The sequence below is a fragment of the Arachis hypogaea genome, chromosome 20 (assembly GCF_003086295.3).
Source record: "Arachis hypogaea cultivar Tifrunner chromosome 20, arahy.Tifrunner.gnm2.J5K5, whole genome shotgun sequence".
Classification (NCBI taxonomy): Eukaryota; Viridiplantae; Streptophyta; class Magnoliopsida; order Fabales; family Fabaceae; genus Arachis; species Arachis hypogaea.
The window spans coordinates 105,454,392-105,469,494 of NC_092055.1; the positions used below are offsets into that span (position 1 = coordinate 105,454,392).

At 38.0% G+C, this 15,103-nt stretch overlaps 1 non-coding gene across 1 annotated transcript; it reads left to right on the forward strand.

Moving 5' to 3' along the window:
- Positions 1-1,656: 1,656 nt before the first annotated feature.
- LOC112788109 (small nucleolar RNA R71) lies at positions 1,657-1,762 on the forward strand. The gene has a single exon (XR_003195488.1). It is a non-coding gene; the product is annotated as a small nucleolar RNA R71 (small nucleolar RNA).
- The last annotated feature ends 13,341 nt before the right edge of the window (positions 1,763-15,103 follow it).

Below are 15,103 nucleotides of genomic sequence, written 5' to 3' on the forward strand. Positions count from 1 at the left end.
AGAAGTTCAGTTTGCATGCACCTCTCTTCTTCACCTGCTGAATATATATCTTTGAAGACATAAAAGACCAGTTGCTGATTATGCACTCTAAGCATTAATTCACCCACCTCCACATCGATTAGAGCTCTCCTAGTGGCTAGAAATGGTCTTCCTAGAATTATAGAGGCGTTCTCATCCTCCCCCGTGTCAAGAATCACAAAATCTACTGGGAGGAAGAACTTACCCACTTTGACCAAGATATTCTCCACTAATTCGTATGCAGGCTTCATAGATTTGTCTGTCATCTGTAATGCTATCCTTGTGGGTTGTGCCTCTTAGATTTGCAGCTTCTTCATCACAGACAAGGGCATTATATTGATGCTTGCTCCCAGATCACATAATACTTTCTTAAAGGTTGTGCTCCCAATGGTGCATGAAATTTGAAAGCTCCCTGGATTCGGCATCTTCCTTGGCAAGTTATTCTGAATGATGGCACTACATTCCTTAGTCAGGACCACTGTCTCATCTCCTTTTAAAGGCTTCTTCTTTGACAACAGCTCCTTCATGAACTTGACATAAAGAGGCATTTGCTCCAAAACCTCAGCAAAAGGAATATTGATTTGTAACTTTCTGAAGACTTCCAAGAACTTTGAAAGCTGCTTGTCCTTAGTCTCCTTTTGAAGTCTCTGAGGATATGGCATTTTAGGCTTGTACTCAGGAGCCTTTGGCAGTGTAGGATAAGTGTCAAGAGAGTTTGGGAATGGGTTATCCACACGCTTTGGAGGGACTTCCTTCTTCTCCTCTAGAGCTTCCTTTTCAAATGGCTCCTCATTAACTTGTGCTTCCGTACTTGCCACTTGTCCACTTATCAAGGTGATAGCCTTGTATTCCTCTATTGGATTTGGAATTGTGTTACCAGGAAGGCTATTAGTGGTCCTCTGATCAATTTTATTAACTTTTGTGGCTAATTGACCCACTTGAATCTCCAAGTTCTTGATTGATACTCTGGTTTCCTGTCTAAAACTTGCCAATATTGCTTCCAAATCATTGTTCTATTGGGGCTAAGAAGTTGCTTGCTGAGATGACTAAAACTGGTGGTTATTAAAATTATTCTGTTGAAAACCACGCTAGAAATTATCATTAAAATTTTATGGCCTCTGAGGTTGCTCTCTCCACCCAAAATTTGGGTGATTTCTCCACCCCTGATTGTAGGTCTTAGAGTATGGATCATTGTTGGAATTTCTAGGACTACTCCCCATGTAATTGACCTCTTCAGAAGAGGATTGAGCATAATCATAATTATTATTTTGCACAAAATTACCTGTCATGTCATAAGGGACCTCTTGAGGTGCATTCTGAGTATTGATAGCTGAAACTCGCATTCCACTCAACTGTTGAGTAAGTAAATTCATTTGCTGAGACATAAGCTTGTTCTGAGCAAGAAGAGCATTAACAACTTCCAATTCCAACATGCCTCTCTTCTGAGAGGTCTCAGAGTGCAAAGGATTCCTGTTGGAGGAATATAAGTATTGGTTATTAGCAACCAACTCAATAAGCTCAATAGTCTCCTCTGGTGTCTTCTTCATGTGCAAAGAACCACCTGCAGAATTATCTAAGCGCATCTTGGACATTTCACATAAACCCTCATAAAAGATATCCAGCTGAGTCCATCTAGAGAACATGTCCGGAGGGCATTGCCTAGTCAGTAGCTTGAATCTCTCCCAAGCTTCATAAAATGTCTCACCATCTTTCTGTCTGAAAGTCTGAACCTCCACCCTTAGCTTAGTCAACTTTTGAGGTGGAAAAAATTTAGTCAGAAATCCAGTGACAACCTTATTCCAAGTATCCAGACTCTCCTTGGGTTGAGAATCTAACCACAACTTTGCTCTATCCCTCACAGCAAATGGGAAGAGCATGAGTTTGTGCACCTTAGGATTCACTCCATTGGTTTTCACAGTGTCACAAATCTACAGAAAATCAGAAATAAATTAATTCGGGTCTTCCTGAGGAAGTCCATGATACTGGCAATTTTGTTGCACAAGAGTGACAAGCTGAGGCTTCAGTTCAAAATTGTTTGCAGCTATGGGAGGCATCACAATGCTTTTTCCATAAAGATCTGCATTAGGAGCAGTGTAAGAGCCAAGCACTCTTCTAGGTTCCTCATTCCCAATTGGATTTGCCACATTGGCATTAACAGCATTATTATGATCCATGGTTGACTCTGCAGCCTTATAAAGTCTTGTTTGTTGTAAACGCCGCCTAAAAGTCCTTTCAGGTTCAGAATCAAAGTCTAACAGAGGTTCCTTGTCCCTGTTTCTGCTCATAAATAGACAGAAGACAAGAAAAGATGGGATTCTCTACATCAGAGTGCAGAGAATTCCCAGTGAGGTAACCTGTATAAAAGAAATAAAATAAAACAACTAAATAATTAAAGTAAAAAAATTTTGAAAATTATAAAAAAAATAAACAAGAAATTTAAAATAAAAATAACTAGGGGACACCAAACTTAATTTCAGAAATTAAAAAAAAATATATGATAAAATTTTTGTTTTTTGTTTTTTTTTTTTTTTGAAAATTAAAGACGAAAATAAAACAAAACTAAGAGAATATAGAAAAAATAATGGAAGGAAACAAAAAAAATAAAAGAAAAAAATAAAAAATAAAATAAATTAAAAATTAAAAAAACGGATCAAAGAAAAAAAAATAAAAAGTGAAAAGGAAGTAAAAAAAACAAAAAAGAAGAAACAGGAGCAGGGTGAACGAAGAGCAAGGGAAAAAAATAAAGGAAAAAAATGAAAAATAAAAATTAATAATACTAAAATAAAACTAATTCAAAGAAAAATTATCTAATCTAAGAAATCAAACAACTAATAGTTGTCAATCAAAGTCAATCCCCGGCAACGGAGCCAAAAACTTGGTGCAGAATTTATAACCTACAAACTAACCGGCAAGTGCACCGGGTCGTACCAAGTAATACCTCAGGTGAGTGAGGGTCGATCCCACGAGTATTGATGGATCAAGCAACAATGGTTGAGTGATTGGCTTAGTCAGACAAATAGAAAAGAGTGTTTTGGTATTCAAACGCATTAACAGTAAATTCAGAAAATCAGAAAGCAAGCAGTAAATTAAGGTGAAATATATATGGAGAAAACAGTTAAGGCTTCAGAGATATCTATTTTCCGGATTGACTTTTCTTACTAACTATTTTAATCATGCAAGATTTAATTCATGGCAAACTATATGTGACTAAACCCTAATTCCTTAGACCTTTTTAGTCTCCTCTAAAATTCATCAACTGCCAATTCCTTTGTCACTTAATTCCAATTAGAGGGTGAAGTTCCATTCTAGTTTATATGCCACAGAAATCCTAATTACCCAAATATAAGAGGATTATATGTCATGTATCCCGTTAAGTCCAAATAATTAGAAATTTAGGAGAAATTATTTTCAAGCTGTTGTTCAAGTAAAGAGCTTTTCCAAGTTATACAAGAACTCAATTAGAACAAGGGTCATACTTCCGTTCCACCCAAATACATAAAATAAAGAATGAAAACAATTCTTGAATTATAAATCAGTACATAAATTAAAATAGAAAAATAATAGTATCAATCCATACAATAGATAGAGCTCCTAACCTTAACAATGGAGGTTTAGTTGCTCATGGTTCAGAGAGAAAATAAGAATTCTGAAAAACTGTAAATTGTGGAATGAGGTAGAAGAGAAAAAGAGAGATTCCTTTTATATCTAATCCTAATTAATGTAAAATATATTTTCTAAAACTAAATAATATATTTTCCTATTTGTAATTAAAATAAAAGATTTAATCAAAATTAAATAAAAAACAATCGTGCAGCATCAAGCAGATGAAAGGGGGACCACTGCTCCCTTTTTAACTAGAGCCTGTAATCATGTGCTTTTGGAGAATTTGTGGTTCTGGCGCCTAACTTGAGAAATTCCAAGTTAGGCACCACCTTGACCATACAGCTGGAAGAGAAGTGTATACTATTATATATCGTTAGAAAGCTTTGGAAGTTAGCTTTCGAATGCCACTAAAATCACGACAATCAGACCTCTGTAGCTCGAGTTATTCAGGTTTGAGTGCAGAGAGGTCAGGGTTGACAGCATCATTTGCCTTCTTCTCTTTTTCTGCAGAAACTCCATCAAATCCAGCCGAATGCTACCTAAAATAAACTGAATTGCACACGACTCAAAGTAGCATCCATAGTGGCTAAAATATAATTAATTCTTGATTAAACTCAACAAATTGAATACAAATTCACTAGGAAAAAGATAGGAAAGATGCTCACACATCATAAATCTGTCCCTAAAGGACGCGCCAATTTATATTTTGTTTCCCTCTATATATTACTGGCGAATTTACCGTCTAAAACTAAATCTTCTGGTAATTACTTAACCTTATGAATTTGACGCTGTTATCGCCAGTAAATCAGATAGTAACTTCGTCGCTACTCTGCGACGCTAAATCCGATGGTACTCAGCATTTTTGTTGTAGTAAAACTTTGGAGAAGTATTCAAGGAATGGGATGTTGAAGGCTTTAGAGGTGTTTAATTCTTTGAAGAAGTAATACTTGTGTTTTTCTACTTTGACTCATGCAAAAATCTTTTCACAGCAAATCATTTATAATTGAACTACAATTCCTTGGCAATCTAATTTCTCTTAACTTAATTAATCGCCAGTTCCTTGGTCAACTAAATAAGAGAAGAGGTTAAGCATGGTTTCGATTTAAAGCTATGTAACTTTTCTATATACTATTCCTAGTCAAGTTAAAAATCATGAGAAAGAGTTTCAAGCTAATTCTGATATTAAATTTTCCAAAGCAATAACAGAATCCAAGACAGAATTAGAATATTTTCCAATATTTCTAACCATTAAAGATGAAGAATGAGACTCAATCTTGAAAAAGTAGAAAATCATAAATCAAAATGAAGAAAAAACTTGAAGAGAAAATAGAGATCCTAACCTTTAACAAGAGGAGGTTTAATTACTGATGGTAGAAAAGAAAATAACCTAAAACTAAAGAGTTCCTTGATCCGTAGACTCCCAGATCCAAAGATATCTCTCTCCGAACCTTGTTCACTTATTTATATTCTAGTTTCCTAACTAATTAAAATTCTAAAACTAATCTTATGTTCCGAATAGTAAGATAACAACTTATTCAAATTTAAATCCAATTTCATCTAAATCCTAACAACTAACTCTTATCTTTCTAAAAGAAGTTGTCGCTAAATAATTTTTTAAATCTTGAATCTTTAGTTGATTTTAGAGCTTCTTAGGAGTTGAAATTGGAATTGGCGTTGGGCTTTGAAGAATTATGGGCCAGTGGGAGTTGAAGTTGCCCTTGGAGCCGGGCTCCAGATTTGAGTGCTGGCGTCCATTACCTTGACGACTAGGTGGCGCTAGGCGCCAGTGACGTTAGGATTTTTGCTGGTAAAGAATTTTATAAAAATAGTCGCGTTGTAGATATAGTTTCTAAACCGACAGAAATTCCTTCATACAAAAGTTTTGTTTGTCACTTAAACAAACCCAATAAAATTGATAACCGAGTATTTAAACATCGGGTCGTCTTCTCAAGGAATTGCAGGGAAGTATGTTCTTATTATTGGTTATGAGTATTGTAAATTGGGGGTTTAAAATTAAGGAACCAGTATGTTAAATGATAAGAAAAATAAAATAATAATAATAAAATAAACTCTTGGCAAGGTATTAGAACTGGAAATCCTGTCCTTGTTATCCTTATCAGATGTGATGAGAATTGGGTTTTAATCCCACTTAGTTAAGTCAAGTGGACTAATTAGCTTGATCCTCAAGTCCTAGTCAATCCCTGTGGGAAGACTAGCTTTAGAGCGATCTAGATCAATTAGTAATCTGCCAATTTCAACCATTGCTGAGTTTGACAACTCAAGTGTTACCAATTACTTAACCAAAGCCAAAAGGAAAGAGAATCTACATGAATAAAAATATCTTCAGATTGAAACTAACAGTAACATAAACAAAAGAGAGCAATCATAAACTGAAATACCTCAAATAACATTAATTAAGAGAATTATCTGTAACATAGAAAAGTTCATAAATTAAATTTAGAAGATAATAAAAAGGAAAATTGAACCTGATAAAAAGGGACAATCATAAAAGTAAGAAAAATCCTAAATCCTAATCCTAAGAGAGAGAGGAGAGAACCTCTCTCTAAAAACTACATCTAAATCATGAAAAGTGAATAATTAGAGACTCCTTTTTTTTGAATGGATGTATTCCCCTACTTCATAACCTCTGATCTGTGCCTTCTGGACTTGGATTTGGGCCAAAAAGGGCTTCAGAAATCGCTGGGAGCGTTTTCTGTAATTTCTGGTGCGTGGCCTCTGTCACGCGTCTGCGTGGGTCACGCGGTCGCGTCATTTGGAGTTTTCCTTGTCACGCGTTCGCTTCGGTCAAGCACCCGCGTCATCTGCGTTTTGCTCGTGACGCGCGATCGTGTCATTCACGCGTTCGCATCGCTGCCAGCTTCTTCAAAAACTCCATTTTGTGCTTTCCTTTTATTTTTGTATGTTTCCTTTCCATCCTTTAAGTCATTCCTGCCTTAGAAGATCTGAAACTACTCAACACACAAATCACGGCATCGAATGGTAATAAAAGGGTAATTAAAATAATTATTTTTAAAGCATAGGAAACATGTTTTTGACATACATCACATAATAAGGAAGGGAAAGTAAAACCATGCAATTAACATGAATAAGTGAGTGAAGGATTGAATAAATCACTTAAATTGAGCACAAAATATATCATAAAATATGGGTTTATCAACCTCCCCACACTTAAACAATAGCATGTCCTCATGCTAAATCCAAGATAAAGAGTAAGGTAAGGTTGAATTGGTGGAATCTCATGTAATGCAATCTATTCTAAATGTAACTACCTAAATGAATTATGCAATTCTAATTGTTATTCACTTGTATATAAAACTTACATGTAGTTAAATTAATTCACATTCTCAAGGAATCATATATGCATAGCCAAACCTTAGATAATGATAAATAACCTTTACAATTGAGATGGGAAAGAGAAATATTTTATAAACTTGCAAGACAATTAACAATTTAAGCAGAGATATATGTTGATGAGCTATTGAACCCTCACTGGATTTTGTGTTTACTCTCTAGTCACTCAGTGTTTATTGGGTTAATCACTCTATTCTTCTTTTTATCCTTACTTTCTATAACATTGTTCTTCATCTAAGCAATCAACCATTATAGAATATAGGCATACAAAAATCATGAGGTCTTTTCTGAGGTTGTAATGGGGCCAAGGTAAAGGTAATGGTATATGTATAAGGCTAAGTAAGCTAATAAGTGAATCCTTGATTAGTCTAAGATCTCACCTAACATACATATTTTGTAATTCAAAAGGTTTCTTTACCTATTTACCCAATTTTTCCCACTTTTTATGTTACATGCTCATGCCTTAATTTTAATTTTTGTCCCATGTGCATTGCTCTCTTTTTTTTTTCGCATTTGGGGAATTCTTTTGTATCCTCTTATTTGGGTACTGAAAAAAATATATAAATTTTTTTTAATGCACATGGTAATTTAATTGCTTTGATTTTACATGAGCATGCTTCCCAAAATTTTATTTTGAAATATTTTTATTCTTTTTAACTTTCTACCTTTGTTTCTATCATCCATGTTCCCATAAGGTTCCCCACACTTAAACAATTACACAATTTCTATCTTAAGCTAACCAAGGATTCAACTTGGGATTTTTATTTTGTTTTTCTGCTTAAGGCTAGTAATGTGGTTTATAGAACAGGAGGGGTTTTAAAGGCTCAATGTAACACCCTACCATACAGAGCCTTATGCTTAAGTCATAAATCAGAGATGGCAAGGTATTACGACCTCTAAAACAAAAATTTAGTACATATAGTAGTATGAATGATTGATTATAACTAGGAGCCTTTATGGAAAAAAAGGGGTAAACAAAAACCGTAACTCAAAAGCGCAACACTCCGATCGATAACGCAACGAGCAAAGGATAAGCGAACACGAGATCATATATATAAAGGAGTGTCAAAAACAGGAATATCAAGACTCAAAATCCGGTTGCGAAGATAACCGGCCTGAGCATAGCAATATATACATATAATAAAATAAGGAAAACCCCAAAGGAAACCCAAAGGGACACAAATACAGAAATCTAATCTCCAAAAATCCCCTCTAGAAGGAGTCATCACAGTTTGTATTATTTAATGGAGATAAAAGTATCTAAACAAGATATATAAACCAAAACAGAGCCCCGAGAACAAAGATCTTCGCTAATCCGGAAGTCTCCAGCATGCCTCAGCGAGAAACCTCACGCCCTGCATCTGAAAACCACAAAATCCGCATGGGTGAGAACCAGAGGTCCCCAGCACGGTAACAGCTTCCACATATATAATACATAATAATAGAGGAAAGCCGAAGGCAATCCTAGAACTTCCTCCAGATAATATCAAAGCTTATAAACAAGCTAAACCGTAAGTGGCAACTGACTAAAGATTCTTCAGTCTAACTAATACTTCCCTTTCCAATTCCTTCATACCTCCCAACCGCCAGCAAGAGTATAATATAGCAAACACAGTTATATCAGACAAGAGATTCACAAATAGGAACAGATAAGGTATTTAGACAATTAGCAAGTAATATGCAGTCAAACAGGCAATCTCAAACAATTCATGTAGTATGCTTATGATGCATGCCTGTCCCTAGTGGCTGATGATATCATCTGTCGGTTATAGAGCCAACCCGACAAGTCCTGGTAGCTAACCATTGGACTGTCCCTCTGTCGTGCATCCCCAACTCGAGTTATACTCATCATAAACTTGATCATAATCATGATCCATATCCATCACCCTCACTGGTGAATATTTATCCATCACCATCACTGGTGAATATTTATGGGGGCGAGCTCATCCGGGACTTTCACAGTGCCCGGCCACACTTACGACATAGGGTCAACAGAGCTTCGAGTCTCAACCTGGAGCACATGGTGGCTAGCCATTGCTACTACCCAGGGAAACCCTCATCTCCAATGGTGGAAGTACAAACATTCACAATTCAATCAACAGCATATATGCATTTATACTTGGCCATAAACATGGCTCCGCCGTAACACGGCAATAATCTAGCCATCCGGCTCACGGTTAAATCCATAACCAGCCAATTCATTAACAATTATGGCCCTTCGGCCCATGGCATAACAAGCACTTCCACCGCCATTCTCCGCATCTCACATAATCATCTTTGATCATCAATGATCATTCATTTTTCCCCTTGCTTCACTCACAAGTTACCACATCCACTAGCCCTTTTTCTCATGCTAGGCATATCATAATGATTTAAGACATAAGTGGTGAGATCGGAGGCTTAGAAGTATGAAATTTGGCTTTTAAAACTCAAAAATCAACTTTGGGATGAAAACAGGGCCACGCGTACGCGCACTCCACGCGCACGCGTGGATGGCCTTAAAACTCATCGACGCGCAAGCGTCATACGCGCGAACGCGTGGGTTGAAAAATAGCCAAACGGCGCGCACGCGTCAGCCACGCATACGCGCGAATACATTGTGCCCCAGGCACAAAACTGGCACAACTCTTTGGAAAATGGCTGGGCATTGGGTGCAACACATTCGGCGCGCCCGCGCACAACACGCGAACGCGTGGATGGCGCTTCCTGGAAGAACGGCGCGTACGCGCCAAGTGCGCCTACGCGCGAGGGGTCATTCTGCTAAAAATTTTCTATGTTAAAAGCTGCAGAATTCACAGATTCAACCCCCAATCTTCCGACGGTCATAACTCTCTCATTTTAAATCATTTTTCACCCGTTCTTCGAATGGCATGGACATCCCGGATCCAATTTTACTTCTAAACAGATTTGGCACAAATCAAAGATCCGTAGTCCAAGTTATGTCCCGTCAAAGTATGCCCAAAAACCATATTTTCATTCAAAACCACAAAGTGCCATTTTCAAAACAAGCCACTTTCAACTCTTTTCAAAATCAATCAAAACATGCCAATTTCAACCCTTCTCTTTGAAATCATTCAAAATGTACCAAAATCAACCACAAGCCATCCTGAACTCACATATTGACATTTTACCAAAATTCCCAAAACTACATCCAACCATTTTAACACTTCTCAATCAATGGCTAAAGGACAAACACAATCTCATGTCATACATCCTTCTCATCCCAATTTCCAATAATATCAATTTTCAAATCAACCATCATTATACATGATCAACATCATACTCACCATCAACATGGTACCACCCATCAATTCAACCTCAATCATCCATCAAGCATATATCACAACATGCATTTCTCATATATCACACAATCAAGGCATCAATATTCATAATCACATATATGAACACATCATATATCTCAACCATTCAACAACACCAACAATTCAATGCCTATCTTAGGGCCTCTAGCCTAAGTATTTCCTACCACATTACATATTAGATACGGGAAACCGAAACCATACCTTAGCCGATTTCCCAAGCTCAACCGGAGCACTTCCAAACCACTTGTCCACAAGCTCTCAAGGTATCAACACCTCCAAGAACAGATTTTATCACACAAAACCCTCTTCCAAGCTTTCCAAAATCACCAATCAAGCTCCAATATTCACATATACACAACCTAAGCCACAATCACCATAACCATACACAACATCTCAATACCCAAATGGTGCACGAATTGTGAATCACACTTTTCACAACGCGTACCACTAACCAGCAAGTGCACTGGGTCGTCCAAGTAATACCTCACGTGAGTAAGGGTCGAATCCCACGGAGATTGTTGGTTTGAAGCAATCTATGGTTATCTTGTAAATCTTAGTCAGGAAGTCAATTATGTTTATCAGTTGAATTGCGAATAAACAATAGAGCATGGATTAAAGGTTACTTGTTATGCAGTAATGGAGAATATGTTGGAGTTTTGGAGATGCTTTGTCTTCTGAATCTCTGCTTTCCTCTGTCTTCTTGTTCACACACGCACGTCCTCCTATGGCAAGCTGTGTGTTGGAGGATCACCGTTGTCAATGGCTACCTTCCATCCTTCCAGTGAAAACTACGCTCACGCGCTCTGTCACAGCACGGCTAATCACCGGTTGGTTCTCGATCCGGTTGGAATAGGATTTACTATCCTTTTGCGTCTGTCACTAACGCCCAGCCTTCAGGAGTTTGAAGCTCGTCACAGTCATTCAATCCTTGAATCCTACTCGGAATACCACAGACAAGGTTTAGACTTTCCGGATTCTCATGAATGCCGCCATCAGTTCTAGCTTATACCACGGAGATTCTGATTAAGGAATCTAAGAGATACTCATTCAATCGGATATAGAACGGAGGTGGTTGTCAGGCACACGTTCGTGGTTTGAGGAAGGTGATGAATGTCACAGATCATCACCTCCATCACAGTTAAGCGCGAATGAACATCTTAGATAGGAACAAGCGTGTTTGAATGGAAAACAGAAATACTTGCATTAATTCATCGAGACACAGCAGAGCTCCTCACCCCCAACAATGAGGTTTAGAGACTCATGCCGTCAGAGAATACAAAGTTTAGATCTGAAATGTTATGAGATACAAAATAAGTCTCTAAAAGTTGTTTAAATACTAAACTAGTAGCCTAGGGTTACAAAATATGAGTGGATTATGATGGATGATGCAGAGATCCACTTCTGGGGCCCACTTGGTGTGTGCTGGGGCTGAGATTTAAGTGAGTCACGTGCAGAGGCCATTTGTGGAGTTGAACGCCAGTTTTTGTGCCAGTTTGGGCGTTCAACTCCAGCTTTTGATCCTTTTCTGGCGCTGGACGCCAGAATTGGGCAGAGAACTGGCGTTGAACGCCAGTTTACGTCGTCTTTCCTTGTGCAAAGTATGGACTATTATATATTGCTGGAAAGCCCTGGATGTCTACTTTCCAACGCAATTGGAAGCATGCCATTTAGAGTTCTGTAGCTCCAGAAAATCCACTTTGAGTGCAGGGAGGTCAGAATCCAACAGCATCAGCAGTCCTTTTTCAGCCTGAATCAGATTTTTGCTCAGCTCCTTCAATTTCAGCCAGAAAAATACCTGAAATTACAGAAAAACACACAACTCATAGTAAAGTCCAGAAATATGAATTTTTCCTAAAAACTAATGGAAATAAACTAAAAACTAACTAGAACATACTCAAAACTATATGAAATTAACCCCAAAAAGCGTATAAAATATCCGCTCATCACAACACCAAACTTAAACTGTTGCTTGTCCTCAAGCAACGAGACAAATAAAATAGAAGACTAATAGGTTGAGAAGCAATAATATCTCAGAGTTTTTGAGTGAAGCTCAGATTCTAATTAGATGAGCGGGACTAGTAGCTTTTTGCTTCTGAACAGTTTTGGCATCTCACTTTATCCATTGAAGCTCAGAGTGATTGGCATCTATAGGAACTTAGAATTCAGATAGTGTTATTGATCCCCCTATTTCAGTGTGATGATTCTTGAACACAGCTATTTTATGAGTCTTGGCCGTGGCCCTAAGCACTTTGTTTTCCAGTATTACCACCGGATACATAAATGCCACAGACACATAATTGGGTGAACCTTTTAGATTGTGACTCAGCTTTGCTAAAGTCCCCAATTAGAGGTGTCCAGAGTTCTTAAGCACACTCTTCTTTTTGCCTTGGACCCTGACTTTAACCGCTCAGTCTCAAGTTTTCACTTGACACCTTCACGCCACAAGCACATGGGTAGGGACAGCTTGGTTTAGCCGCTTAGACCAGTATTTTATTCCTTTAGGCCCTCCTATCCACTGATGCTCAAAGCCTTGGGATCCTTTTTATTTGCCCTTGCCTTTTGGTTTTAAGGGTTATTGGCTTTTTGCTCTTGCCTCTTGGTTTTAAGAGCTTTTGGCTTTTTCTGCTTGTTTTTCTTTTTCTTTCTATTTTTTTTCGCCTATTTTAATATACATATATATTTTTTTTTTCTGCAAGCTTTGTTCTTTGCTGCTTTTTCTTGCTTCAAGAATCATTTTTATGATTTTTCAGATTATCAATAACATGTCTCATGTTCATCATTCTTTCAAGAGCCAACATATTTAACAGTCTTAAACAACAAATTCAAAAGACATATGCACTGTTCAAGCATTCATTCAGAAGACAGAAAGCGTTGCCACCACATGTTACTAATTAGAATTTTTCTTATTAAAAACTCGAAATTTTATTGCCTCTTATTCAAAAGATCTACTATTTTATTCATGTTTGCTGATGATGAGAAAAATAGACTATAACTTAATTGGGGATAAAATCAAATTAGACACTAATTACTACTAATGATCATGTAATGAAGACACAAACATAGATAAGCACTTAACATAGAGAAAACGAAAAACAGAGAAAGTAAGAACAAGGAACGAGTCCACCTTAGTGATGATGGCATTTCCTTCCTGAGGCACCAATGATGTTCTTGAGCTCTTTTATGTCTCTTCCTTGCCTTTGTGGCTTGATTCCTAGTGATTTTTGGTATTTCTATCCTCAGTTGCTTCCAATAATTATGTGGAGGGAAGTGCATCCCCTGAAGTATCTCTTGATTTGCAGCCACATGTTCTACCACTGAGCTATAGATCCTTCACATAATTGTTTTACCACATCAAACTTAGAATGTTGCTCGCCCTCGAGCAAAAGAAGAGGGAATAGATGAAAAAGAAGATGTGGAAAGAAAAAAACTAGGATTATGAGGAGGGAAGGTGGGGATCCTGTGGGGTCCACAGATCTTGAAATGATCCTGTGAGGTCCACAGATCTTGAGGTGTCAAGGCATTTACATCCCTGCACCAATTTGGGCATGCAAAATGCCCTTGCACACAACTCTGGGCGTTCAGCGCCAGGTTGGTGCCCATTTTGGGCGTTCAACGCCCATTTACTAGCCATTTCTGGCGTTGAACGCCAGAACCATGCTTGGTCTGGGCGTTCAGCGCCAGGATGTTGCCCATTTTGGGCGTTCAGCGCCAGAACCATGCTCTGTTCTGGCGTTGAACGCCAGACAGGTGCTTCCTCCAGGGTGTGATTTTTCTTCTGCTGTTTTTGATTCCGTTTTCAATTTTTAATATTTGTTTTGTGACTCCACATGATCATGAACCTAACAAAACATGAAAAACCATGAAAGTAAATAAAAATTGGGTTGCCTCCCAACAAGCGCTTCTTTAATGTCCTTAGTTGGACCTTGCTGAGCTTTTAATCTAGCTTCAGCCTTGAGCATTCTTGCTCAATGTTGCCTTCTAGATAATGCTTGATTCTCTGTCCATTGACAATGAACTTCTTATCAGAATCAATATCTTGAAGCTCCACATAACCATATGGTGATACACTTGTAATCACGTATGGTCCCCTCCACCGGGATTTCAGTTTCCCGGGGAATAGCCTGAGTCTAGAGTTAAACAACAGAACCTTCTGTCCTGGTTCAAAGATTCTAGATGACAGCTTTCTGTCATGCCACTTTTTTTATTTTTCTTTATATAGCTTGGCATTTTCGAAAGCTGTGAATCTGAACTCCTCTATCTCATTTAGCTGGAGCAATCTTTTTTCTCCTGCTAATTTGGCATCAAAGCTTAGGAATCTGGTTGCCCAGTAGGCCTTATGTTCCAGTTCCACGGGCAGGTGACATGCCTTACCATACACCAGTTGGTATGGATAGGTCCCTATAGGGGTCTTGAATGCTGTTCTGTAAGCCCACAGAGCATCATCCAAGCTCCTTGCCCAATCCTTTCTACGGGTATTTACTGTCCGTTCCAGGATTCTCTTTAATTCTCTATTAGAGACTTCAGCCTGCCCATTGGTTTGTGGATGATATGGAGTGGCCACCTTGTGGCGAATTCCATACCGAACCATGGCAGAGTAAAGCTGTTTATTGCAGAAGTGAGTGCCCCCATCACTGATTAGTACTCTAGGGACACCAAACCTGCTAAAAATATGTTTCTGGAGGAACTTCAGCACTGTTTTAGTATCATTGGTGGGTGTGGCAATAGCCTCAACCCATTTTGATACATAGTCAACTGCCACCAGAATATAAGTGTTTGAGTATGATGGTGGG